Genomic DNA, 27,138 nt, shown 5'->3' with positions numbered 1-27,138 from the left:
TAGGGATTGAGCACAGGGTACAAAGGACCAGCTTCCCATTCAGCAGGACCGGCCAGCTCCTTTGGGAACAGTGACTTCCTTTGCAACACCTTGCTCAAAAGTAGATGCCCAGTTCGTTTTTTAAAAAAACAAAAGCAAGTGAGTGAATCCATGTCATTAAAAGACTCCTTCATCTGAAAATCGTGGTGATAGTGAATTTTACCAAAAATTTCCCCCAATCTTCAGATTTCCCATTATTCATCCCACAATATCAAACATCTCTCCTCCCATAACCTGAGTTCTTTTGTTCTATTGGGAAACAAGGACACTGAGGAAGTGGGTGGCTCCCAAAATAACTAAGTGAGCAGGTTAGTCCCAGTAAATGTCTAGGGAGACAGCCCCCAAGGCCTGAGGCTCACTCTGCTCCTCTGTGGCTTACCTACCTGAGGCTTTGACACCTGTCTATTCCCTGGACTTCACCGACAGGGATGGTGTTCCCACTTGTCTACCTCCCAGGAGAGCCCTGCGTGTTAATTAACACCTGCGTCATGCTTTGAAGATAAAAATTATTTAGAGAGATGGGGGGTGGGGGGACAGGACATACAAACAAAATCAGATGTTCCTTGTTGGATTATCTCTGGGACCCATCTGGACACTTAGGAGAAATCTTGCAAATTCATAGTCTTCTCTTTCCTCTAAACCTCACTGGAACCTAAATCTTCCAAAGGGAAGTTGCTCTTCGCCCTGGCCTCCTTCCACCACAGCAGTCACTACAGCCATCATACTCCTGGGACTTTCCTGCCTGGTGAAGACCACTGCCGACCAGTAGGCTGAAGGACAACAGTGGTCACTACCCCTCATCCCACAGTGAGAACACATCCCTTCTGCAGCCCTGAGCCACACAGGCTCCACATCTAAGGGGACCGATTATACGCAAGATGCCTGACTGTTGGAGGGATTCAGACCTGCAGAGGTCAGAGCATAATGTCTCCCTGCTCAGTGTCCCTTACAGATGTGAGGTCAGGTCACACCAATTTCACACCTTAAAGAAATACTTGAAGGATATGGAAATGGGAAATGATTCCCCCACCTCGGCCTCAGAGTTAGACCTGGTCATCACAGGACACAGGGCTGGAAGACACATGAACCCCTGGATCCAGAGCTCCTGAGCATGAGGTGAATGGACAAAACAGCCTATGGTAAACCAGTGCTACTGGAAGTCAAAGAGTTACAGGTGGTAGAAAGAGCCAGGCACACAGCTTGGGCTTTCCTGAAATAACTTCAACCTTTCCAATATGTCTGTTCTACTGTCAAGAAGGACAGAAGATCCAGGAAGGGAAGGGGTAGTGGGCTAGGGTAAGGAAACAGAGAAGACAGGCAGAGAACAGTGAGTAGCAGGCTTCCCCCAGGCCCAGTGCTTCTAAGTTGTGGCCTCCACTGCCCAGTAGGGAGCACAGGACTCATCAGTCTTATGTAAACACCAAGGGAAGAAAGGGAAACAATGACCCTGGCTGCCTTTCTGTGTTTACAGAGCAGCTACAGAGTCTGTTTTCTTATGCATGCAGACAGCTTCTAAATTATGCATTTCCCTGGAGTAGAATTATTCCTTTTCTCACTTCTCTTCTGTAGGAAACCTCAAAAAAAAGTTCATAGGCAGAAGTTTCTGGTTATGCTCAACTTCAAATCCGAATCCCAAAACTTATTCAAGGCTACTTTCTGCAGAATAAGCATTTACAGTCTGTATTAAATGTGAGTGTGTCAGTCAAGCATGGAGGTACATGCCTGTAATCCCAGTGACTCAGGAGGCTGATACAGGAGGATTGCAAGTTCAAGGCCAGCCTTAGCAACTAAGTAAATTAGTGAGACCCTGTCTCAAAATAGAGGGCTGGGGATGTGCTCTGTGGTAAATTTCCCCTGGGTTAAATCCCCCATACTCATTTTTTAAAATGTAAGTGTGTCAGGGGAAGAAAGGTAATCCTGTTTCCCTTCAGATTAGGGAGAGGGAGAGATTAGGGAGGACACAGGGGACTCCTGTCTCAGAGGCTATGATTCTGCCTATCAAGGGGAGCATGAGGCTTGTAAAGAGGTAATTCAAAGGGTACATTCTACATGTTCTGTCCAGAGTTGTGATTTACTTGTTAATTTGGGATATAGTCATTTCTGAGAACTTCTGATGCTGTCCCCAAAGTCTGAATTACTTGGTTCCTTTGGTAAGTGTCGGATCAAAGACAGATAATTCTGCCTACAGTGAGGAAGAAAGGTAATCCTGTGTTTCTCCTTTGCTAGAAAAGCAGTAAAATCTTCTTTTAACTTTTTCTCAAAACCATGTCCTTATTATTGAATTGGCATCTGGAATAAGGACTGAGATTTTGGTAAGAACTATAGAATGTACAGTTATGTATCGGTATATAATCCTCTATATAGATAATAATCTGTTATTGATTTATGTATTACTACACTATATATTTTATCACTATTTTAGAGTAATTCCAATTTATATAAAAACAACTTGACTGTAAAACAGCCTTAGGTAAGTCCTTCAGAAGGAGGATCATAATCAGCTCCCTGTGTATTATAGTCCCTAAAAACCTAGTGGGAGGTAGAAGACAGTGTTACTGAGGGTCCTGACCCTTGCGTAGTCCTTAGCTTATGTGGGTCTTAGTTTGTGTCTAAGCTTTGAACAAAAATGTTTAAAATGTAAAAAAATTTAAAAATTTTAAAAATAGAATAAACCTTATGAATGAGATAAATAAATAAGGAAAAAAATTTAAGTGTGTCACAAACATACACACATGCACACTCACTGTTCACCATGGCTCTGAACTTGAAAAAGACAAGAGAATAAAGAAGAAAGGAAGGAGCAGGATGAATCACAGAAATTATCTTCCAGCCAGAGACTGAAGAATATCCACCTCCTGTGGCCTCCTTCTCTTCTAAGGGAAAACTGAGAAACTTGCTTGTTGGAGCTGATTCTTTTTTTTTTTAAAGGAAGGAATTAAGGGTATAGGTCTATAGAGCATTTTAATTTTTGAACTTTGATCCCTGTCGATGGGGCCACAGGGTCCAGGGGCTTCGTGAATCCAACTCGTTCAGCATTTTATGGAGTCCAAATTGATCTCCAACAATAATCAAATTAACTCAGTATTTTAAAGCCTCAGAGCACATGTACAAATTAAACAGCATTTTAAGTGAACTAATAATCCATCACAGTGGAAATTAAAGAAAGATTTGCTACCACCCCAGCTGGCTCAGCATGGAAAGAAAAAACGTGAAATATTGTGATTAAAAACAAAGATCTCAGATAAACCACCTCGAGAGCCAAATGCATAGGGAGTGCACTCCGGACCTGGCTGGCCTGCCTGACAGACAGGCTCTTTTCACGAGGAGCTACAGTTCCAGCTGGAACTTAGAACGGAACCTTCTGAGTGTCACCGCAAGAGAAAGGCAGCAAGTATGCATTTTTTAGTCAAGCCATGAAGAAGCTGAGTGCTGGGTTAGCCAAGCCAGACCATCACACACAGCCACAGAAACTGACTTGGTATGTGGAACTCGCTAGAGGAAGCAACTCCTCCAGACCAACCAGGCCATCCCCAAGGTGTGCCTCTGCATCACTGTTTCCAAGGAGTGTTTTGGCAGAAAGTAGGCGGAGACTGGAATAGAAATGGACTCTGGCATCTCACAAACCATTCTTACTCCTTTCTAGCTGGGTGACTTTTGGCAAGTTAGGTGACCACTGTGACCCTCAGCTTCCCAAACCTAATAATAATAATAATAATAATAATAATAATAATACCAAAAAGTTTGTATGACTTATTATTTATTTGATACTTAGGATGCTAAGTATCAAATGAGAGGACAGAAGTACTCAGGACCGGCACACAATACACACCAAAATCATAGTTACCACTATTATTATTTTGTTTTGTACTGGGGATTAAACTCAGGCACTCAACCATTAAGCCACATTCCCAGCCCTATTTTGTATTTTATTTTAGAGTCAGGGTCTTACTGAGTTGCTTAGCACCTCACTTTTGCTGAGGCTGGCTTTGAACTTGCGATCCTCCTGCCTCAGCCTCCCGAGCTGCTGGGATTACAGGCATGTGTGCAACACCATACCCGGCCACAGCTATTATTTTTAATGGCCAATGAAACACAAAACAGGTGCTACTGCTTAAAAAGAAAAAAAAAAAAAGAAGCCCCGAGAGTTTGAACAGACAAGGAGTTTGGGGTGGGGTCCTTTAACAAAGCCTCATTTCTTTCCTGCTTTCAAGTTGAACCACAAGCCTGTGTGTAGCTAGATTCAACCCAGTGGAATGGGCGGTCTGCTGCTTCCACTGGGACCCTTTATTCTGTATTGAAACACCCTACAAGATGGTGCCATTCAGACTGCATCTCCCCAAACCTAGAATTACCTTTTTAAGGAGAGACCAGGTAGTTATAACACTGAAAGACACATGGGGTGTGCTGCAATGAAGGTCCTTCCAAGAGGTGGCTTCATTGGTGGCCATGTTCTCTGATTTATACAGCCCTGACAAGCTCCTAAGCCTTTCTCCTCAAATCCACCCTCTGCATTTTAGACACTGTTGTCTATTTTGAAAGCAGATCTGACCGTATCATAACGCTCATGGCCTTCAGAAAGGCAATTACAGGGTAGAGGCTAACAAGGCAAAAACCTGGAAGCAGTTTCAAATCTCAGCCCCATCATTTATTAGCTATGTAAACCTTGAAGAAATTACTTAACCTCTCTGGACCTCAATTAGGTCAACGATATCTACTAGAAAAGGCTCTTGTGAGGATTAACTAAATTAAGAGTTACACAGCATGTGTGACTGGCATGTAGTAACCATACAGTAAATTCTAGGTATGTGTTCCCACCTGCATCCATGAAGGTTTTAGCCTCATCTCATCTCATCTATACCTTATATTCTATACTCCACTTACTGAACTGACATTAACAGTTGACCATGTGTCAAGAACTCTCTTATAAGTATTTAGGATTCGGGCAACTGGGAAAAAGCTCTTCATAGTTCCCCATGACCCCACACTTACATTCACACGCCCATGGTTAATGCCTCTCCCCCAGTGTGATACAACCTTCTCATCTCTCCTCTTCAGACCCTCACTTGTCCACTAAGACTCAGCTCATAGGTGCCCTTCAACAGATGAATGGATAAAGAAAATGTGGTACATATACACAGTGGGCTATTACTCAGCGAGAAAGAAGAATGAAATTATGGTATTTACTGGTAAATGGATGGAACGAGAGACTATCATGCTAAGTGAAATAAGTCAGTCCCAAAAAACTAAAGGTCAAATGTTCTCTCTGATATGTGGTGCTAACCCTACGGAGGGGAAGTGCAGAAGTTCACTGGATTAGACAAAGGGGAATGAAGGGAAGGGACTGGGTATGAGCATAGGAAAGACAGTAGAATGAGTCAGACTTAACTATCCTATGCTCATATATAAATACAGAACCAGTGTAACTCTATATCATGTTCAACCACAAGAATGGCATCAAAATTGTAATAGGTTGCACCCCATGTATGTATAATATGCCAAAATATACCTTGCTGTCATGTATATCTAAAAAGAACAAGTTTTAAAAAAAAGACTCATGGGCTAGGGCAGTAGCTCAGTGGTAGAGTGCTTTCCTGCACATGCATGAGGCACTGGGTTCAATCCTTAGCACCACATAAAAATAAATAAAGATATTGTGTCTATCAACAACTAAAAAATATTTTAAGAAAGACTCAGCTCAAATGTCACCTCAGCATTGGCTCAATGGCCCCTTCTCTGTTTACCTCTAGCTTAAGCCTACTGGAATTCTCTTTTTCTGCTTCTGCATCTTCTACTAGAGGGGTCACGTGGTCCTTTATGTACCCCTGAGCTCAGTAGTCATTAAACACCATCACTGAACTGAATTTCCTCTGCTTCTTACTGGACTGGTGGCTAGATCACTCCACCTACCTGCACCACCTACCACACATGAAAGAGGTCCCCTCCTGTCCGTCCCATGTAATGAAGAAGGAGGCAAAGTCACCCTGGGTCCATAGCCTCCATCAAACCCAACTCTCCCCTCACACCTTCCACTTAGTCCTGTACCCAGGAAAAAAATCATGATTTTTCTGGACCACAGATGACATTTTTTCCCCTTTTTCTTTCTTGTACCAAGGATTGAACCCTGGGCACTTAACCACGGAGCCACATTCCCAGCCCTTCACGTTTTTTATTTAAATTTTGAGATAGGATCTTGCTAAGTTACTTAAAAGCTTCCCTAAATTGCTGAGGCTGGCTTTGAACTTGCGATCCTCCTGTCTCAGCCTCCAAAGCTGCAGGGATTACAGTTGTACACTAGCTTACAGAAGAACTTTTAAACCCTGGATGTTGATTAAAGGTCTGTTATTGGCATCCATGCCTGTTATTTACATCACTGAGTCTATGTTAAAAAATAAATAAAAGAGCAGCATCAGTCAGGCACAGTGGTGCACACCTGTAATCTGGAAGGCAGAACCATGACTGAGTACCCATGTTCTGTCCAACCATCCGTGAGGAATGTGAGAAGCACGGATGCACAGTGGTGGCAGTGGAAAGTGAGCTGGCAAGCCATTTCTGAGACTGGAAATCAGAAAAAAGAACAAGAGATCGAATGCCTGTGGAAGGCCTTTAAGCCACCAGAGTTGTCCTCCTTACCCAGCCTAATTTTGCCAGAATCCAGAACCCAAAGAAGTCAGGAAAGACCCAGGATCTCTGATCTGCCACACAGGAAGAGTGGACAGCAGCGTAGTCATCGGCGAGAATCTAGAGGCAGATGGACTTGGATTGAGTCTGGGTTCTTCTCATTAGCTGCATTACCACTGGGCAAACAGCCTGAAAGGAGATAACAACAGTGTCTACCTCCTGAAGGAGACAAGAGAATCAAATGATAATGCAAGTGAGGCATTCAAACACTGCACCTGGAACCTGGTCACTATTCAGTAACCTTGATTAGCTACAACCATCCTTCCCAGCAAGGGAGAAATGGTGAAGGAGCTGTTCCTGTTCACACAACCAAAGGGAACACTGTTCCTGTGCCCCAGGTTGATTCATGGTGGTTAGGAGGTTAGGGCCTAAACTAATCCACTTAAAGATGCATTGTGGTTTAAGTAGGCTTTTGTGGCTTAACTGGGGACCTGATATTATTGCTGTTATTCCAAACAACAGAACACTCCATCACTTGGTGCATCAGACAAGTTACCCATGGGGTCTATACTGACACTGCTAATCTCGGGATGGGGCCTCACTGTTGAAAACTTCTTTGAAAATCCCCTATTAAAACTGCCACAAGCTGATGTGCAAGATACACAGGAAAAAAAAAAAAAATCAATATCATCATTTTATAGATACCTTTTATAGCACTGACCCAGGTGGTACTTCAAATCCATCTAGCTGATAATAAAACGAACCTGAACTGTCAAGGAGGCATTCTCCCTGAAAAACAAAGCCAACCATTCATCTCAATGGATATAGGGTCTAGTCTTGATTTCAGGGGGATTATCTGTCAGACAATAATCCTACATGATCTCTAGGATTCCTTCCACTCTTTAAAGTCCTGGTTCCATGTGTAATGATGCCTGCCAACTGAAATCTGCAATCCTGTCCCAGAGCAAAGTATCCATCCCCCAACCTTCATTTTGATAAGGCCTTGATTTTAGAAAGGTCATAGACCAAGCCAACCTTACAGAGGCCATTCAGAGACAGATGCTAACATGCTTTTGCAACATCTGTTCGCAAAGGAATGTATTTACTATGGGATCCTTAGTTTGACACTTCACCTGAGGAGGGCTCCATGTGAGACTTGCATTTGTTAGAACATCTGCATATAAGAGGCAGTTCCCCTGCAACTTGCATGTCATTTACTCGATATCGGAAGTAGCTATTGCTAACTGGCTATCAAACAGATCAGATATTACTTCAGGTTTGTCTACAATTTCAATTTTTATTTTTTTTTTTTTTTTTTTTTTTTTTTTTTTTTTTGTAAACAAATGGGATACATGTTTACAATTTCAATTTTTAAATATGGATGGTGGCATATGGTTTTAATCCAAGCAACTCAGGAGGCTGAGGCAGGAGAATGGCAAGTTCAAGGCCAGTCTAGGCAACACGGTGAGAACCTGTCTCAAAACAAAATTAAAAGGGCTAGGGATGTGGGTCCAATTCCTATACCAAAAAAAGAAAGAAAGAAAGAGAACTCAAAGTATTTGAGATTAATTATAAAATCACATATAACACAATAAGATTTAAAATAAAGAAATTAGGATGGGGAAGAGAGCTGGAGATATAGCTCAGTTGGTAGAGTGCTTGCCTTGCAAGCACAAGGCCCTGGGTTCAATCCCCAGCACCGCAAAAAAAAAAAAAAAAAAAAAAGAAAAAGAAAAAAAAAAGAAATTAGGATGGGGAGTAAAATTAAAAACAAAAGGAGAGTCCGGACACAGACATGTATACTGCTAAGATGCTGAATAATCACTGAAGTTACACTTGGCTTTGAGCTCCCAGTCACCAGAGCGGGGACAGGGGTTGATTAAATCAGAATTTACAAGGTTTATCATTTCCTATAAAATAAAAACACACTGGTTGTTCAGGATACAAGTTTTCTGAAATTTTCCTGTGAGTGGCTGAAGAAGAGACAATGAGTAATCTAGTAGACATGATTCCCAGAATGTCCTACGAGCTCCGACCCTATAACCATCTTGCAAGATGCCTTTGAGCTGGGCACAGTGGTGCACACCTGTAATTCCAGCAGCTCAGGGAGGTGGAGGCAGGAGAATTAAAAGTTCAAAGCCAGCCTCCGCAACTTAGCAAAATCCTGTCTCGAAACATTTTAAAAAGGGCTGGGGATGTGACTCAGTAGTTAAGCCCTGCAGGGTTCAATCCCTGGTACTAATAAAAATAAATAAATCATTCCTTAGTTCCTCCATGAAAAGAGACAGCATAACAAGCATCCAAGTACAACTGAGTAAATGGGATTCTACACAGTTGGATGAAGCTACAGCAGACCAAGAACATGGATTTCTAATTGTACTGCTGGATCTACTGATACAATACAGATCCACCCAAGGAATGGAAGAGCTACAAGGCTTTCTGGCAAGGCCTCATGAATATCATTTATCACAACTGGGATCTTGAATAGCAAAAGCATGGGCAGCTTTCAGATGTCAAATGCAAACACTACTACTTTTGACTGCTAACCCTGTTCCTTGGTGCGGCATTCAGCTGCTTTCTCCTGAAAGATCATGGTTTTACCATGTTCTTCCACCTCAGCATCAATCTCATGGTGCTCTTCCTTCCATGTTTCTCCTTGGAGGTGCTTCTACCTTGTGCCTCTGATTGACTGCTCCCCTGGACATTCTCTAAACCCTCACAAGCCATCTGAACTTGTGCCTCCTACTCCTGAACCCTCAACTATTTCCCTCCATCAAGATCTTAGGAATAGGTACTGAAACAAACATCCGAAGCCAATAATGTGGGCTGGGGTGTGGCTCAGTGGTAGAGCACTTGCCTTGCATGCACGAGCCCCCCCCCCCCCCCCTTCCATCCCCAGCATTGCAAAATTAAAGAAAAAATCATCATCTTTTCTCTTTCCTTTGCCCCCATAACCTTCACCCCAATTCTGTTCCTTCCTCTTGTAGGCCCAGTTGCCTAAGCAGGAAACACCATTTCCTCCCTCTCCCTCCTACATCATACTTCATTTCTCCCCTAGACAGTTGGTTCTCCTTAAACCCCAATTTCCACTGCCATCCTCACAGTCACCAGCAGCCCTGTGGGGGCCTCGTCCTCTATCACTGTGGACTACTGTGCTTGCTCCCTAACTGGACTCCCTGACTCAGCTCTTACCTCTCTAGCCCATTCTAGAATTCTATTTATAAAATACAATCTAATCACATCTCTCTCATGTTTCTAAATCTCCAGTGGTTTCCTAGCAGCCTATAGGACACGGTCCAAACTGTCAGGTGACATCAAGATCCTGTTCCCAACTCTTTATATTTTCATCACCTCCCCAACTCCACTCTAAACCTATTTCCCCAACACACCAAGTCTGGTCACTACCTTGTGTTTTTTCTCAAGTTTCATTCCTTAAATGTGTTAACCTCTGCCCGTTCATCCTGTAATACCCAGCTCAAATAAGACCCTAAGCTGGTGGCCCCTTCCCCCTAGCACACCAAAACTTCACCTTTATCTAGAATGGCATTTTATTACATTGCTCATGAGTCTCCTCACCAGACTGGGAATTTCATGCAGTCGAAAGTCCAGTCTTATGGGTCATCCCTCACAATGGGTTCCACAGGATTCAGGGTCCAGAACTGACAGAGGTTTTTTTTTTTTTTTTGGTACCAGGAATTGAACCTACGGGCACTTTACTGCTAAGCTGTATTCCCAGCCCTTGCATGTGCCACCATGCCCAGCACATTAGAGATTCTTGAAAAATGTTAACTGAGTAAAATGAACAACCATCAGTGAAATCATGCTGCCATGTAAAGCTGTTTAAAAAAAAAAAAAAAATCTCCTTAGTTACATTGCCACTATCCAATACATTTAAAATATCTAATTCTGGGCATTACATGGGACTCACCATTAACACTCCACGAAATTAAAAAGCCAGCCTGACTCTTGTGATGCCAATTGGCTAAGACTTGTTGATGATGTCTGAAACTCAGTATGTGAAGTTACAGCTCAGATGAGCCACACCATGTGAACCTATGACAGTTTGACCTAGCTGTCATCTGACCACAGAAACATTTCTAGTTCTGCCTCTCCAAGTCCAGAATAACCCATAAGGCACCTTCCCAGGTGGCCCGAATCAGTTTGGCAGTGACTTTTAGAGCCCTAGAGAAACTCCCAGATTTCTTATCTAGAAGTCTCCTCCCAGGGTGGTCCCTACAAGACCCCAGGGCAGTCTGAGCTGCTGCTCTAAGCAAGACTCAGAGAAAACTGAAGTGTCAAACTTGCTTTAGGCCAAGAAGGAAAGGGATCCTTTCCTTCCCTAGGCATGATGGCGCATGTCCATAGTCCCAACTTTTGGAAGGCTGAGGCAAGAGGATTGTAAGCTCAAGGCAAGCCTGGCAATTTAGCAAGACCCTGTGCTAAAGGCACAACAGGCTACCACTGCTGCAGCTAAGAACAACTCTATGGAAATGAACTGACTTCTATTCACAGTGAAACTCTTGTAAAGTCTTTGTTTGTTTGTTTTAATTTTGAGGCAGGGTCTCACTAAGCTGTTGAGGCTGGCCAGGCATGATGGCGCATGCCTGTAATTCCAACAACTCGGGAGGCTGAGGCAGGACGATTGCAAGCTCAAGGCCAGCCTGAGAAATTTAGCAAGACCCTGTCTCAAAATAAAAAAAGAACAGGCTGGGTTTGTAGCTGAGTGGTAAAGTACGTCTGGGTTCAATCCCCAGCACAGAGGGGGGTGGGGGGGAGGGAGGAAACAGGGTCTTAGAAAATTAGGAGATATGGCCTATCTTTAGAAGTTATTTCACCAGGGAACCCGCCCCAACTCCCACTGTCAAGTCACCTATTCCACACACTCAGCGATACTGACAAATTGCAGTTTTACTTTCATTGAAGTGATTGTATCCCTGTTTCCCAAACTCGGATATCTGCAGAATAAATGAATGTCTTCTGGACTATGGACACTGTGTGACCTTGATTTCTCTTTAACTGCTGGTCCCCAGGGCACAGCTGGGGCCCCAATTAACTGCAAGCGTCCATCCCAAATCTGCCAATACAATTCCCTTGTTCAGCCGTCAGTGTGCCTTTGGCTTTCTCACTTTCATCTCCCAATTCAAATAGATCCAAAACTCTAGACTCTGACACATGTGGTTGGGCCCCCTGCCTTTCCACAACTGGAATTTAGAAAAGGAACTTTTTAAAACTCAAAGAGTAAAAAAGGGAAGAGGCACCTTCAAAAGGAGGCTGGTATGTCTAAATACCCAACCATCACCAGCCCAAAGATGGATGTATTTTGTTTTAGAAATTATTAAACTGTCATCTAATGGTGTCATTTCATAAAGGACAGGAAAGGGAGTGGGGTAGGAGAAACTGACTCTGCAGTAAATGTCTGGATTTCTTCTCTGTATGGGAACAGCAAGTAGATTTTATAAATAATTAAAGCCTCTTTCCCTTTCAGGCCTGGTACATGGAGGGGAGACAAGCACATTGCCAATATGGCTTTGTCAAAGAATTCAAGACGCCTCCACAAAGCTAGTTGTTTAATGGGTCAGTCTTCCCACTAGATTGAGAGCTATTTCTGGCCAGAGACAATGTCTGGTTAATCATCTCTCATAACTAGCCCAAATAGTGGCACAAAGTACAAGCTCAGGAAGCCTTGGTTGAAGGCAGCTGAGAAGTGGGGGAAGGACGGAAGAGGCCCCAGCAACTGCCAATAAGCCCTGGATGCTTCAGTTTATTAATTCCCTATTATGGGTCAGTGAAGGGACAAGTACTTGATAAGCATCATTATCTCAATTCTTCACAACCCAGAAAAAAAGAATACAAAAAAACTTTGCAACTCAAAAAGTCAGGCATTATGATGATTATCCCCTTTCTTGTGAGGAGAAAGGGATACTGGGGATTGAACCCAGAGGTGCTTTACCACTGAGCCATGTTCCCAGTCCTTTTTATTTTTTTATTTTGAGACCATGTCTAAGTTGTTTAGGGCCTCACTAGGTTGTGAGGCTGGCCTTGATCTTGTGATCCTCCTATCTCAGCCTCCTGAGTCCCAGGCATAGGCTATCATATTTGGTGATTATCCCTGTTTTTTAGATGAGAAAAAGGCTCAAGAGAAATTAAACTGTTTGCCCAAGATTCATAACTAAAAAGAACTAGTACCAAGACTCAAGTCCCTTCCCACTCCCAACTGGATTCTTCCTACCCAGACAAGCCAGAGAGGGGCCTGGGGAAGCAAATCTTTGGTACCTGAATCCTCTAGAACTTTAAACAAAATAGGAGAGTTCCAGTTAACTAATTATAATGTCAAACGAAGATGCTGCACCCTCTTAAAATACCTCCAGACTTAATGCTCCAACATTAATTGCAAAAATGAGAGAAAATGCAAAAGAAAAGGAAATAACCTGAACCAGAAGGTCGGACAACAGATTAGTACAAGAAACAGCTGGCTTTTGGTCCTTGGTAGTGGAGTATTTAGCTCCAAAGCTAGATTTAAGTGTGGGGCTAACTTTTTTACTCAAATCCTAAAGGAAACAAATTAAGAGTCTCATGAATAAAACAAACTAAAAGCACCATTTAATTTAGGTTTACACAATACACATTTATACCATTAATATAGCAAATACTGAAAGATAATTTATTTCTACCTTAAGCTCCATTTGACAGTGGGTCACTTTAGAGAGGTCCCCTAATGGACAAATACCAAGGAAATAAAGAAGAGACAAAGGGCAGAGAAATATAATGAATGACGAGGGCTACAAAGAAAAGGAAGAGGCAAAAATAGAGCGAGGGAAAGGCAAGGCCAAGGATGTTTGGTAATTTCGGCCAAGGTGATTAACCATGGCCCCTGTGGTTTCCAGAATCCAGACAAGTGTGGGGTTGGCTGCATTAGGAAAATGCAGGGTTGCAGGGAATAAAAGTCACAGGAAATATTGGAGTGGGGTAGGTTGTGAGTTATTAGCATTTTTTACTACAGAGTCCCCATTCTGAAAATTATTTTTTGTAGATCTTTGGTGAGGCCCAGGAATTCTTAAGGTGACCAGGTTTGGGAATCCCTAGACATAGTCTCCTAGTCGGGACACTTTTTAATCCATGTCAATTAGCCACTGTTCACAGCTAGCTCTTCATTCGTAAGTGTTCTACTATGAGCCAGGCACAGTGGCACACACTTGTAATCACAGTTACTCAGAAGGCTGAGGCAGGAGGATCCCAAGTTCAAGCCCAGTCTCAGCAACTTAGCAAAACCATGCCTCAAATATAAATAAACTTTAAAAATCTTTAAAGGCATTCCACTGTGAATAGAAGTCATAGTTCCCTGCCATTGGTCTTAGCTGCAGCAAGGCAGCCCAGAGTTCCCATATCTCAGGTACCTGCTGAGCATTCTTCATATATTCCCTCTCCCCTTCATACCTCTGTGCCTTTGCATGCAGGTCCCCCTGGTGTGTTCCTGCATGTTTAAATCTCTTTGTTCTTTATAAGACCATGACCAAAAAGGACAAGTACTTGCTATCCATTATTATCTCGACTCTTAACAACCCAGAAAAAAGTAGAAAAAAATTTTGCAACTCAAAAAGGCAGCATTATTATGATTATCCCTGTTTTCTAGATGCAGAAAAGGTTCAAGATAAGTTAAACTGTTTGCCCAAGGTCACACAACTAGAAAGAACTAGTATCAGGACTCAAGTCCTGTCCCACTCCCCGAAGGGATCCTTCCTACCCAGACAAGCCAGAAAGGGGACCTTGGGAAATGAATCCTTGGTCCCTGGAATATTTCTGCATGTTTAAATTCTCTTCATTCTTTACAGGACCATCTCCAACCAAACCACCCTTCTTTCTGTATCTCTGTAATGACCCTAAACCCTTGCTACCTTGTACTCTGGTTGTTTATACATATGCCTTTATCACTTGGACTAGAGAATATGCTCTTGTGGGCAGAGTCCATATCTTAACTCATCTTTATCTCCCAAAGGCATTATCTGCTGAATGAGTATCGCCCAGGAAAATAAAACCAAGGTTAAATTCCGGCTTTTCAGCCAGAGGTTCCTCTTTTTTTTTTCTTTCAACCCCTCCCCCCTCTGTTTTTGTGGTGCTGGTACTAGCAATTGAACCCAGGGGCACTCTACCACTGATCTATATCCTCAGCCCTTTTTATTTCTTATTTTGAGACAAAGTCCAACTAGGTTGCCCATGCTGGCCTTGAACTTGCTACCATGCCGGGCTTCGGCATTTCTTTTTCTCTAGCTCAAAACAATAATCAAAATATTCCTGATTGGCAGAATATGCTCAACACGACACTCACTTGTGCCAGGTATAGCACTCCCCAATGAAACTCCCTGAGAAAACAAAACAAAATAAATCATCAGGAAGGTCAACATCTCCTGGAATTAAACTTCATATCAGGCAAAATAAAATAAAGCCAATTTCTTTGGTGCAAGTAAGCTCAGCCACCGTTCACACACAGAAAACATCCATCTGCCATCTGCATGTCAAGCCTTCCTTTCCCAAGGGAAAGTCTGGACATAACCACATTCTCAAGACCAGGGGCAAGGCTAATTGCCCTGTAACTCAGGAGACAGGAGAGCACAAGTGTTGCTGGCCCAGCCAGGTAACAGAAATGCAGAGGACAGCAGAGCTGTACCTCCGTGGCAGAGCGCTCCTTTGCCCCAAAACAGACAGAAAGTACCTTTGCCTAACATTGAGACATTATAGGTGATTTGGGGTTTGGGTCAGGAGTCTGTGTTCCTCTAGAATGTACACAGTAGAAAGGGCCCTTGGCCTGTGAAACAAGAGGTATGTTTTGTTTCTCTTTGCCCTAATTAGTGGTAGTGTCTTCAGCAAGTCCTTTTCATCTGTTTGAGCCTAAAATGAAATATCTAAAAATGCATTTTAAAAAATATTTAGTTGTCAATGCATCTTTTTTCTATTTCTTTATTTGTATGGGGTGCTGAGAATTAAACCCAGGGCCTCACACATGCCAGGCAAATGCTCTACCACTGAGCCACAACTCCAGCTTCCCCTAAATACCCAATCCAGTATCTATCCAGCTTGTAATGAAAGTTACAAGTCATTCACTTGAAATTAGAGAAAATAAAAATTAAAAGTTTAACAATGGAAAAAAATTAGGATGCAGGGCCCTATACAGTTCCTAAAATCAAGCCACAAATTTGGCTCTGTACTTCCTTGCAGCTAAAGCCAAAAGGAGAAATATGAGCAGTTATAAATTTCCAATTGTCCACAAAGAAAAAGCAAACCAGTTCCCTGGGAGAGGCAAAGCTTTTCCTGGCACCATGTTCTGAAAGAATTTCTCCCATGAACTTCTTAAAGCGAACATAAAGAGAGGCTGCAGCTAACGTCTTCAATATAAGGACAGTAGAAACCAGTTATATAAAGCTATTTCTGACCAGTGTCCTATGAACGCAAAGAACAGACACTGATGTTTTCTCAGTAAAAACAGTTCTGGAAAGGCTGAGATAATATGGCCCAACTATGTAACTGTATCAAGGATAAAGCCCAAAATGGCTAGGGCCACAGGTAGACAACACTTCCTTCTGTAAACTTTCACAAATAGTACTTCTTCCAAGCAGGTGCTTGTTAAGAGATGGGCAGCAGGCAGTTTGTAATTACATGATCTTTAAATTCCATGCCAGTTCTGATATGAGTGTCATTTCTGGTCTTCATTTATTTATATTAATGTAAGATCTGGGAGTCTTCCTCTCCACTGGCCATTCCTAAATCAATGGATTAGGAATGGATTCCTGCCAGAGAGAAGAATCCAACCACTAACGTGTGTGTTATTATTAGCTAGTTGGGTGCTTATGTGCCAGGCTCTGTGCCTGGTTTCCCTTGCATTCTCTCACTTAATCCTCTCATAAATCCTGTGTGATAGGAACTATAATTAGTCCCATTTTACAAATAAGGAATAAAGATTTAGAGAATTTTTGATTGCCCAAGGTCATACAGCTAATTATCCAGTTCTTTCTGATTCCAAAGCCCAGGTTCTTAGCCCCATATATAGTGTCTCCTGGTATTAGTGAAGTGTGATTTCTGATGGAAATGCTAATGTTTGTCAGGAGAAAACAGTGAGGCCAAGGGAAGGTCAGGGAGGAGGCAAGCACTGTTTATTAACAACTACAAAAAGAATATAGCTTTTGAAAGCTTTGGCAACTTATACATGGAAAAAAGCAATGACAGTATAAAAAGCAGAAATTGCAAAAGAAAGTTAATTTGGAGAGTAGTTTCTTATCTTGGGAAGAATTTTTGCTTCTTTTCCCAGGATAAGAAGGTACTTTTTGTGGTGGAGCACATCTATAATCCCAGCAGTTTGGGAGGCTGAGGCAGGAGGATCTCAGGTTTAAAACCAGCCTCAAAACTTAAGTGAGGCACTAAGCAACTCTGTCTCTAATTAAAATACAAAAAAATATAAAATATAAAAAAGGGTTGAGGGTGTGGCTTAGTGGTTAGGTACCCCTGGGTTCCTAACCAAGAAACGTACTTTAAAAAGGTATTTTTCCTTTTTTTTTTTTTTGCAGTACTGGGGATCGAATTCAGGGCCTTGCACTTGCAAGGCAAGCACTCTACCAGCTGAGCTATCTCCCCAGCCCAATATTTTTCCTTTTTATCTCTGAAAAAATAAAGTGTTATTTCTACTTTAGAAACTGGAAACCTTGCCTCGCTAGGTCATGCATTCATTCAATCAACAGGTATTTGTCCAGTGCCCACTCACTGCCAAGTTTGTCAGCAGAAAGTCAGAAGAGCTCTCAGACTTCCACTCCAATAAACAAGTAGACAATACATTTCCAGATGATACTAAAGTGCTTTGAAAAAAATTAAGGGGATCAAAAGAGGCTGAGGGGTGGGACAGGGTGGGGCACAACTGGTCTAGCTCACAGAGGGGTTCTCTGAAACCCAAGTGAGAAAAGGAGTCAGTCATGCAAAAGTTTGGAGAAAGGGCATCTTGAAAAGCAGGGCTAACAGCAGAAACCCCATGGGGCAAAAAGATGCATGGCATTTTCAGAAACTTCAGGGAGGCCAGTGCAGCTGCAGCAGAATGAAGCAGGGTGCACCCGGCGGGGACCAGGGGGAGACAGAGGAAGGGGACAGGCTGCACAACACCTACAGAGAAGAGCTGGATCATACCTGAAGGGCAAGGGAAGGCATTGGTAATTTGTGAACAGGGACGTGAAATATTCTGACTTACTTTTAAGCTCTCCAGAGCTATATTCACAGCTCCTAGGGAAATTCAGGCAGGTGCAATCCTTTACAGATCCAAGCATGTTATCACCTTTTGTTAAGAATAATACACTGAAAACTGTCAACTCTAACAAAATGCGTTTAGCCTACAGGCCCTGGCTGGCTTTTCCATCATTGTAGGCTAAAATTCAAAATGACACCTCTCCCTTTACCAGAGGTTTGTACCTGTGGGAGCACTTAGTGGTTTGGTTGATTGACCCCAGGGAAATGCTGAGGTAATGTACAAAGGGAACTGATCCTGATCCTCCATTTGAATCTCACCTGAGCATCTTTTGCCTCTAATTTTCCTATCCTAAGATAGCCTATCCCTTGCCACACTTTTGTTGCTTTCTTTTTTCCACATGCTCAAAACTAAACATTCTGAATGTGAGCTACTTGGCCAAACTGAAAAGTATTTGACTGAATTTAAACAATCCCACAGCTAATGTTCCCACAGAAGGCACAACTTTGGCAAGAACCATAGTTGGCCAGGTGTGGTGGCGCATGCCTGTAATTCCAGAGACTCAGGAGGCTGAGGCAGGAGGATACCAAGTTTGAGGCCAGTCTCAACAACTTAATGAGACCCTAGCAACATAGCGAGACCCTGTCTCAAAATAAAAAACAGGGCTCGGGTTGTGGCTCAGTGGTAAAGCACTTGTCTCGCAAGGGTGGGGCACTGGGTTCGATCCTCAGCACCACATAAAGAAAATAAAGGTGTTGTGTCCATCTACAATCAAAAACTAAAATAAAAAATAAAAAGGGTTGGCTGGTGCTGGGTTGTAGCTTGGGGGTAGAGCACTTGCCTGGCACATGTGAGGCACTGGGTTTGATCCTCAGCACCACATAAAAATAAATAAAAAATAAAGGTATTGTATCCATATGCAACTAAATATATTAAAAAAAAAAAAAACAAAGGGCTGGCTGGGGATGTGGTTCAGTGGTTAAACACCCTTAGGTTCAATCCCCACCCCAACCCCCAAAAAAGGCATAGTTGAATTTGAATTTGGATAACTCAAGAGTCCTTTTTGAAGCTAACTTGCAGCTTTGATTAATTCAAAGAAATTTCTTTTACCAACCTGTTTGCAGATAAGAGGGGGAAATCTAAAGTGTGACTGCATCAGTTGTATGTTTGTGCTGGAAGGTAGAGGGAACAGCATCAGAAACTGGATGACTAACAGGATCCATCTGCACACAGGAGCAGTGGGAAAGAACCAAAGCTGAGTAGACAAAGAAGTGTGGGAACTTTTATCTCTATTAACATCTGATGCAACAAGCCCTTCACTGCTCCCCCACCCCCCAAATAAAAATAAAGTCACCAGCCTGCCTTTTCCCCAGGCTACACAGTCTGGAACACCATCCAGATATTAAGCAAAATCAACCCTTTCTTCTGCTGGCCAGTTGTTAATCCCCCAGGCACAATGACAGAGTTGCTGCCTCAAAACCATTAGCATCATTATGACAATGAAAATTCACATAATCTGTGAACAGAACAGCAACGCATCAGCACTACTCACATCCCCAACCCCCACGCACCTAGAAACATCCAGTGGCACAGAACAGTGAACAGCAGCCCTCAAATGAGCTGGGGTGCTACAGGGAGGGAGAGGGCTGCCAGTCTCTTACCACCAACTACTTCAAAGAGTTGAAAACAAACTACACTGTGCCCTTAGACTTTCCAAAGCCTAAGCTACTGTGACTGGTGGCTGAATGATCTCAGGATTTCTGAGAGTATGGGTTATATACCTGATCTTGTACTTCATATTCAAGTTCATGCCTTTTATAGCTCATTGCCACCAACTCCCACTGGACCAGAGTTTCTAATCAGCCACCTTCGTCACAATCTTAAGGACCACTTATTAAAAATGCAGATTCCAAAGGTTTCTTTCTGCTCCAGAGCTCCCAAGCGGAAGGCAGAAAATAAAAACTAAAAACTAAAATGCTCAGGAGGCTGAGGCAGGAAGATGGCAAGTTTAAGGCCTGTCTGGGCAACTTAGCAAGACCCTTGCTGAATATAAAATTTCAAGAGATAAGCATGGTGGTGCATGCCTGTAATCCCAGAGACTTGGGAGGCTAAGACAGGATCACAAATTTGACACCAGGGTCAGCAATTTGGTGAGACCCTATCTCGAAATAAAAAGTAAAAGGACGGAGGATGTAGCTCAGTGGTAAGGAGCCCCTGGGTTCAATTCCCAGTACCAAAAATAAATAAATAGGTTAGGGTGTGGCTCAGTGGTACAGTGCTTGCCCAGCATGCCCAAGGTCCTGGGCTTAATCCCCAGAACTAAAAAAAAAGAAAAAAAGAAGAAGAAAAAGAAAAGCAGATCCCTGTGTCCCACTGAAAATAAACACCTCTGACAAACTATTTTTAATCACTACTGGGGTCAGGGTCATCTTTTTACACATTTAAGTCTGAGGACCTCCACCCAAAAGCAATATTTCTCCAAACTGTGGGTCATGACCCATTTGGTTAGAAAATCAAATTCATGAGTCACACCAGCAGTTGCTTTTTTAATGAAGTAGAAAAAATTAAACAGAACACACTGCAGGTAGTAAGGACAATAATTACTATTTCCTGGAACTTATTTCAGTTGGGGACCTGTACAATACTGTAAAATGTATTCTTCATGGTGGATCCCATTCAATGTCTGAAAATTGTGTTCCTAGAGGGAATGAGAAAAATAGCATTCTTATGCATTTCTTTCTTTCTTTTTTTGGCTGAGGATTGAATCCAAGATGCTTTACCACTAAGCTATATCCCCAGTCTTTTTTTTAAATTTTGGGACAGGGTCTCACTATATTGCCAAGACTGGCCTCTAACTTACCATCCTCCAACCTCAGCCTCCAGAGGCTTCTTTCCCATTTTCCACCCCTAACTCCAAGCTTCTTGATTTCAGTTCAAGCACAAAGATACAGACAGATCCAAGAAATGGTGTTACTGAATCCTAAATTAATAAGACAAAGTCCAGTTGAAGGTGATGAGTCAAAGATCCCCACCCAACATGTTTGGTGCAGGTAGGGACAAAAAATGATCCCAAAGGGAAGTTTACAAAGCTCTCTTCAGGATAGGCCTATTCCTGTGGGAAAGACTTGTAGCCATCCTGTCACACAACTCAGAAGAAAGAAAATGTTCCTCATTAGAGGAATAACTATCACAGCATTAAGTACTAAGCATTAAGTACTTAAAAAACGAGGAACAGATGGACCGAACTCAGATTAGACCCACCTCTGAGGTCCTATGGCAGAGACAAGGTAAGAACAAAAGCAGGGAAGGCTAAATCCAACTCATCACAGGTCCTGTGACTCCAGAACCAAGAGACCACTGGAGAGCATCAAGCTTGTGAGATTAAGTCCCACGGCACAGCTGGCGATATTTACTTAATTTATCAACCCCAAAGGTTCCTCGCTCCCCTGGTGTTCTGTACGTGGGGTACAAGAAAGACCTCTACTCTTCTCGTCTAGAGATATGGCCTGGGGAACCCCACCTTGCCAGAAAAGAGGGGAACAAGGGGAGAAAGGAGGGGGGGGAAGATGAGTAGCTAGTTGTCTTGTTAGCTTTGCGACACACAAAGGCAAAGACTCACTCAAATGACCCACACACAACCATCACCACATTGCATGGAGAGCAAATCAGCAAAGAGACTAAAAAAGCAAAACCCCTTCAAAACTCAGGAGCAGTTCCGTGTGCTGTTAGCAGCGACAGGGTCAGTTACACGCCAATCAGAGAGAAAAAAAAAAAGAAGCACTCTAAACTCTTGTAGCTAAGAGTGAAGTCAGAGGTAGCAGTCCCCAGGACAACAGGTCCAAAACCCAGATAGCGTCCCCCTCCCCAGCCAGAGACAGAAGAAAAGCCCACCATTTGAGGAAAAGCACCCAGAGGTCGTCAGCAGGCAAGCAGTGTGAACTTGAAGCAATGAGAGGTCGGGGCTGCCCCTCAGCGCCAACCCTGGGAGGTCCTCATTGCAGAGGCCCCCACATTCCGTTGGGCAGGAGAGCTCGCGCCCACCCTTTGGCAAAGACCTTGGGGAGGCGCCGGGAAGCAGCCAGGCAGGAACTCGCTGCGGTTACCGCGGCCCGGGGCTGGCGAAGCGCTCCCGGGAGTTTCGAGGACAGCCAGTCCCCCACAGGCGGGGCCCTCAGGGCGGCGTCCCCGACCCAAGTGTCTCCAGGGAACACGCGGCGTCACGCGGGGACAGAAAACGTCCAGCGCTCCCACCCTGACCCATTAGAGTTCAAATCCGCAGGCACTATACTGACAAGGAAGCAGCGACTCGGGCTTCCCGTCCCCAGACTTGCTCGGCTCCTCGCACGGGTCCCCAGCCCCGAACCAGGGACCCGCGCCTCCCCGGCTCCTCCGCCGCCGGCCCTGCAGTGTTTGTAAACAAACCGGTCACGTGGCCCCGGCGGCCCGCTCCCCGCCCCCGGCTCGTTGGCCCCCACGGGGACCCCACGCGGGACCTCCAGCCGTCGCGCCGGGCCGAGGGCGCTGCGCACTTCGCGGGATCCGGCCGGAGGGAGCTCGGGCCGGCGTCCAGTGCCGGGTATCAGGAGCCCGCGCTGACAGCGCGCCCCACGCCCACGCGCGCCCAGCCCGCGCCGCGCTCCCGGCTCCTGGCTCGCTTACCCGGCAGCAGGCTGCCCCGTCCGGCCAGCGCCGGGCTCGGCTCCGCGGGGGTGCGCAGCAGCGAAGGACCGCCCGGCTGGATCGCCCGCTGCCGGCGCGCTCTTAAAGCCACAGTCTCCGCCACTGCCGCCGCCGCCGCCGCCACTCCGCATCCCTCCAGGTCCGGGCAGGGGGCTGCCCCGTGACGGACGCGCCCCCGCGCCTATCCCCTCCGCTCAGCACATAGCAACACGACACGGGTTGGCCTGGCACGGCCGCAGCCCATCCGCACAGAGCCAATCAGCGGAGGACGGAACTCCGCCCCCCGCTTCCCCTATCTCCCACCCCCCCCACCCCTCTGCCCTGGCCGGTCTTGGGTGCGGGGAGTGCTGAGAGTGTCGGGTCCCGCCGGTCCAGGCAGCTAGCGGGCGGGGCGGGAAGAAAGAGTGATGAGTAGGGGTGGGCTTTCTGCGCCAGGGAGGAGGCTGTTTGTTTGGGTTTGGGGCTTGTCCCCAGGTCAAGACTGGGATTTCCCAGAACCTGGAGCTGGGAAGGTGGTCAATGTTGGGCTACGGGATTTATAGTACTTCCTACCTTTAGATTGCCAAAATAGTAATCCCACCCTTAACCTTAAGCCATTCCTAACCCAGAGTCTAAGCTGCTAGAAGTTGCCCTCAGGAGCTGGGCAGTTGAATTTAATGGAATAATACCAGACTCACCCAACCCTCCCTGCCCTGCGCAGAAGCAAAGCATTTCCCCCCTTCTCCCGGCCCTGCTTGTAATTTCGGCCAGCGAAAAGTAGGAAAGAAGAGGCTTTAGGGAAATTGGAGGGTCTGTAAGTGCTGATTTTCCAGGACTTTTAGAGGGAGATGACGGTGGTTAGCCCTGGAGAGAGTAGGATGGTCAGAGTGACCAGAGGGGAGGAGCCCACGTTCTGGGTCAGTGGGGTGGTGCTTTTCGAGGAAGAGAAGGTTAAAAAATAAGCTCAAGGCAGTCGGGAAATCCAGGGGGGCACCAGGTGGGTGGAGTGGGGCAGAGTCTCCCAGCAGGAAAACAGGTCAGTTTGATAAAGAATGAAGAGAAGAGGTCCAGCCCTTTCTGTCAACCGCTGGAGTTCTGCAATTCCTCCAAAGAAAGCACGTGTTTTAACTGCCAATTTCGGAAAGGAGAAAATAAAAAGAAAGGAAACCACATGTTACATTGAGCAGCTATCAGCATGTGAGATGCTTCTGGAAGCCCAGAAGACTCCTACCTCCATCCATACACCAGTTTGCACATAAAACCACAGTAGTGCTGGGTTAGAGATCCAGGTGACTCGAAACTTCACCTTCAACTACACTCAGCTGTCTTTAAAATATATTTGGTCAATCAAATTATATTCACTTAATGAACATTGCATGGTCCAGTGTGAATTCAGGCCCAATGTTAGTAAAAATAACAACAAAACACCTCAATACTTGCAGCCTTTGATTTGCAGTTTTAGTGTAAGGGTACTGTCATAGTTTACAGTTGACTAGTTTGGAAAGTCTAAATCATGGAGAGTCTAAATTGAAAGTCGAGTTTTAGTTTGTGATGTGACAAAACAAGAAAGGTTTAGCATTCAATCCTTAATCTAAGAAGAAGTGATGAATTTTTTTAGATTATCAAAAGCTTGATTTCTACCTCTGATCTGCCTGTTGGACAAGTTTCTTTGTCTCCCTAGGCCTTGTTTTTCTCAGTTTAAAACAAGGAGGGTTAGGGTCTGGGATTGTAGTTCACTGTATAGGTCATTTGCCTCACTGTGTGTGAGTCTCTGGGTTCCATCCCAGCACTGCAAAAAGGAATAAAATAAGAAGGAATGAAATAAGATATTTCTCAAGTCCCTTGTAGCTCTGAAGTTCTAAATAGTCAAACTTGTTACAACATTTCTGCAATATTGTGTTAGAGAATATTCCTGTTGCCAGATCACCACTCCCTAACAGTAGATTCTGCATTGGTTTAACACCCTAGGATATGGGTATTATGTAACAAGATTGGTGGCTACCGTTTCTGTTTAAATAAAAGATAATGTTAGCTAAAGAAGACCAGCCTGGTACAGTGGTTCACAGGGAGCTCTGAGGACCCCTGCAGGCCTGCTGTGTGTTTGCAGAAGAGGTAACAGGACCACAGAGCCCGAGGACAATAGAATCAGCCAGTTAGCTATCAACAATATTTTTTTAAATTAAACTTAATCATGGCTCCTCCCAGTGAAAAAGTGCCAAGTGTTGTGAGTTGACAACAAAGAAGGGAGAAGTGAAACAAAGTACTAGAAACCACTTTCTTCCTCTCTGAACCCAGGCATCTTTAGATGTCCTCAGTACATATTCCACCAGTACCCACTGAGCAGCATTTCCTGCTTGAATTGGACATATTCTGAGAAAGCACTGAAAGGAGACAAGCTGAGACCAATGAAGAGATTGAAATTAGACAAACAAAAAAGGGATATTTATCCTGGAGGATAAAAGAGATGAAGTAATGTAGAGATGTCAAGAGATGTATTCAGAATCAGCTTTTTTAAAACAAGCAAACAAATAAATAAAAAGTTGGAGAGGTTCCTGACCTATCAGTTTATCATCCTGGCTTTGAAGAGTACCCCTGATCCCTCTTGGAAGCCAAATTTATCGTTCCCAAAGCCTTCCAAGCCATTTTTTTCCAGCATCTTCTCTCACCAATCGTTCATTCCCACTATTGCCACATAAGTACTTCTACTACCATGAAAAAGGTCACTTTTATGTGCCCATCTTAATCTCTCCTACCATTTGAAATGATTAATTACTTCTTCCTTTCCCTCACCCATACACAATACATCAGCAGGTCCTGTCAGCTTCACATCAAAACATTCATCTGGGGGCTGGGGATATAGCTCAGTTGGTAGAGTGCTTGCCTCAGAAGCACAAGGCCCTGGGTTCAATCCCTAGCACTGCACACACACAAAAAAAATTCATATGCTCTGAACACATCTGTGTCTGTTGCTTCCATCCTGGGCTGAGCCACCCAGATCTCTTGTCTAGAGTAAGCAGCAGCCTCCTAATAGATCTCTCTTCCACTTCATTTTCTATGAAGCAGCTAGATAGTACATCTTCCAAACTCTTTAGGGTGACCCACAGTTCCCACAAACTGGCCCTGCCAACCTCTCTGATCTTCCCGTCTGTCCCTTACTCTGGTCAAACTGGCCTTTCTGTTCCTCAAATATTCCAGGTCTGGTCTTGCTATAACATATTTGAAGAGTTATCCCCCTCAGGACCCATGGAAAGTTGGTTCCAGGTCCCCTCCTCACCATGGATACCAAACTCTGCAGATGGCTCGAGTTCCTAGGCACATTCTCTTATATACTTTAAATCACCTCTGGATTACTGATAATGCCTAATACAATGTAAATGCTATGTAAATAGTTGTTTGACTACTGTTTAGGAAACAATGAGAAGAAAAAAAATCTGTATATGTTCAATACAAATACAATTTTTCCCCAAATATTTCGATCTGTAGTTTGTTTGAATTCATGGGTGCAGAACTCATAGGTAGGTTTGTGCTATTCCTGCCGCCTGGAACATTTACAGGTGTGCACCACCACTCCTGGCCCCCAGTTTATTTTTTTCATAACATATTTTCTTTTGTTCATCTTTTTGTTTGTTTGTTTGTTCTTTAACGCTCATCCATCACATCTAACTTTCAAGTGTAAACCCCATGAGAGCATCAGGAACCTTGTCTGTCTTGCTTCCTGTTATATCCCTAATGCCAAGAATAATACCAGGCTCTCAAACAATATCTGCTTGTTGAATGAACATCTAAACAAACGAGTGAATACACCTACTGCCTCACATCCTTAATCCTGCAATTTCTTTCACTTGGAATGCTGCCGTCTCCTTTATCCCTCTTCCTTCACCCTCTACTCTTTCCTTTTCTCATCTCATCTCAAAGTCCTTTGCCTGATGGTCCAAAGATCAGATTCAATGTCAGTTCTTTGGAGGAGATTCTCTTACTCTCCTTAGCAAAATTAATTGTTTCTCTTTCCCTACCCTGCCTAGCACTTTATCCATAGTTCCATTATATCCCCCAACACTCCACACTCTCTCTCTATTAAAAGTTATCAGTTATCTGTCCTCATTGCCAGTCCCTCCTGGGCTGGAACCTTATCAGATCATCCTTGCATTTTCAGCACCTGGCACATGGTAGGCCCACCCTTCAGGTTGTATCTGAGCTGGACCCAGTGGGAGTGCAAGCAGGAATGGATAGGATCTGGTCTCAGAGTAAACTGATCAGCAGAGAGCAGTCTTACTTTCAAGTACGACCACATTAAACCTGAAACTTCAGGATATTCTAATAATAAAAGGGACAGCCTACGTTTTAAAAATCACAGGACAATGGAAACTTCCTGAAAGCTCAAGGTTACAAGCCCTCACACAACCACACCACCTGGGAAAACACCCGCCTCTGCCTACATGGGGAGGGGAGTTATTCTTCACAGGCCTGACACTACCCTCGTTCCCCGCCACCACCATCAGTAAAGTCCCATGACATTACATCACAGAGGAGGGCCTGGTGCCATCTTCCCGAGGACAGATCATGGTAACAGTGCTTTTGTTTCTTTATGTACAATAAATGCTTTCTCT

At 44.1% G+C, this 27,138-nt stretch overlaps 1 protein-coding gene across 7 annotated transcripts in view; it reads right to left on the bottom strand.

The window, feature by feature from the left end:
* YPEL2 (yippee like 2) overlaps nt 1-22,792 on the bottom strand; it is a 61,753-nt gene extending 38,961 nt beyond the window's left edge. For 4 of the 7 annotated variants that reach the window (XR_013762478.1, XR_013762479.1, XR_013762480.1 and 1 more), the window contains exon 1: nt 22,532-22,792. The gene's annotated coding sequence lies outside the window, so the exon portion shown is untranslated. Of the gene's footprint in view, nt 1-6,669; nt 6,847-21,763; nt 22,462-22,531 lie in introns of those variants that run through there. The other 3 variants (XM_079131488.1, XM_079131489.1, XM_079131490.1) reach the window with 3 other exon arrangements.
* Nucleotides 22,793-27,138: the final 4,346 nt, after the last annotated feature.

Source organism: Sciurus vulgaris, assembly GCF_902686455.1.
Source record: "Sciurus vulgaris genome assembly, chromosome: 3".
In the NCBI taxonomy this organism is placed as follows: Eukaryota; Metazoa; Chordata; class Mammalia; order Rodentia; family Sciuridae; genus Sciurus; species Sciurus vulgaris.
This window is presented reverse-complemented; position numbering and strand designations above follow the sequence as displayed.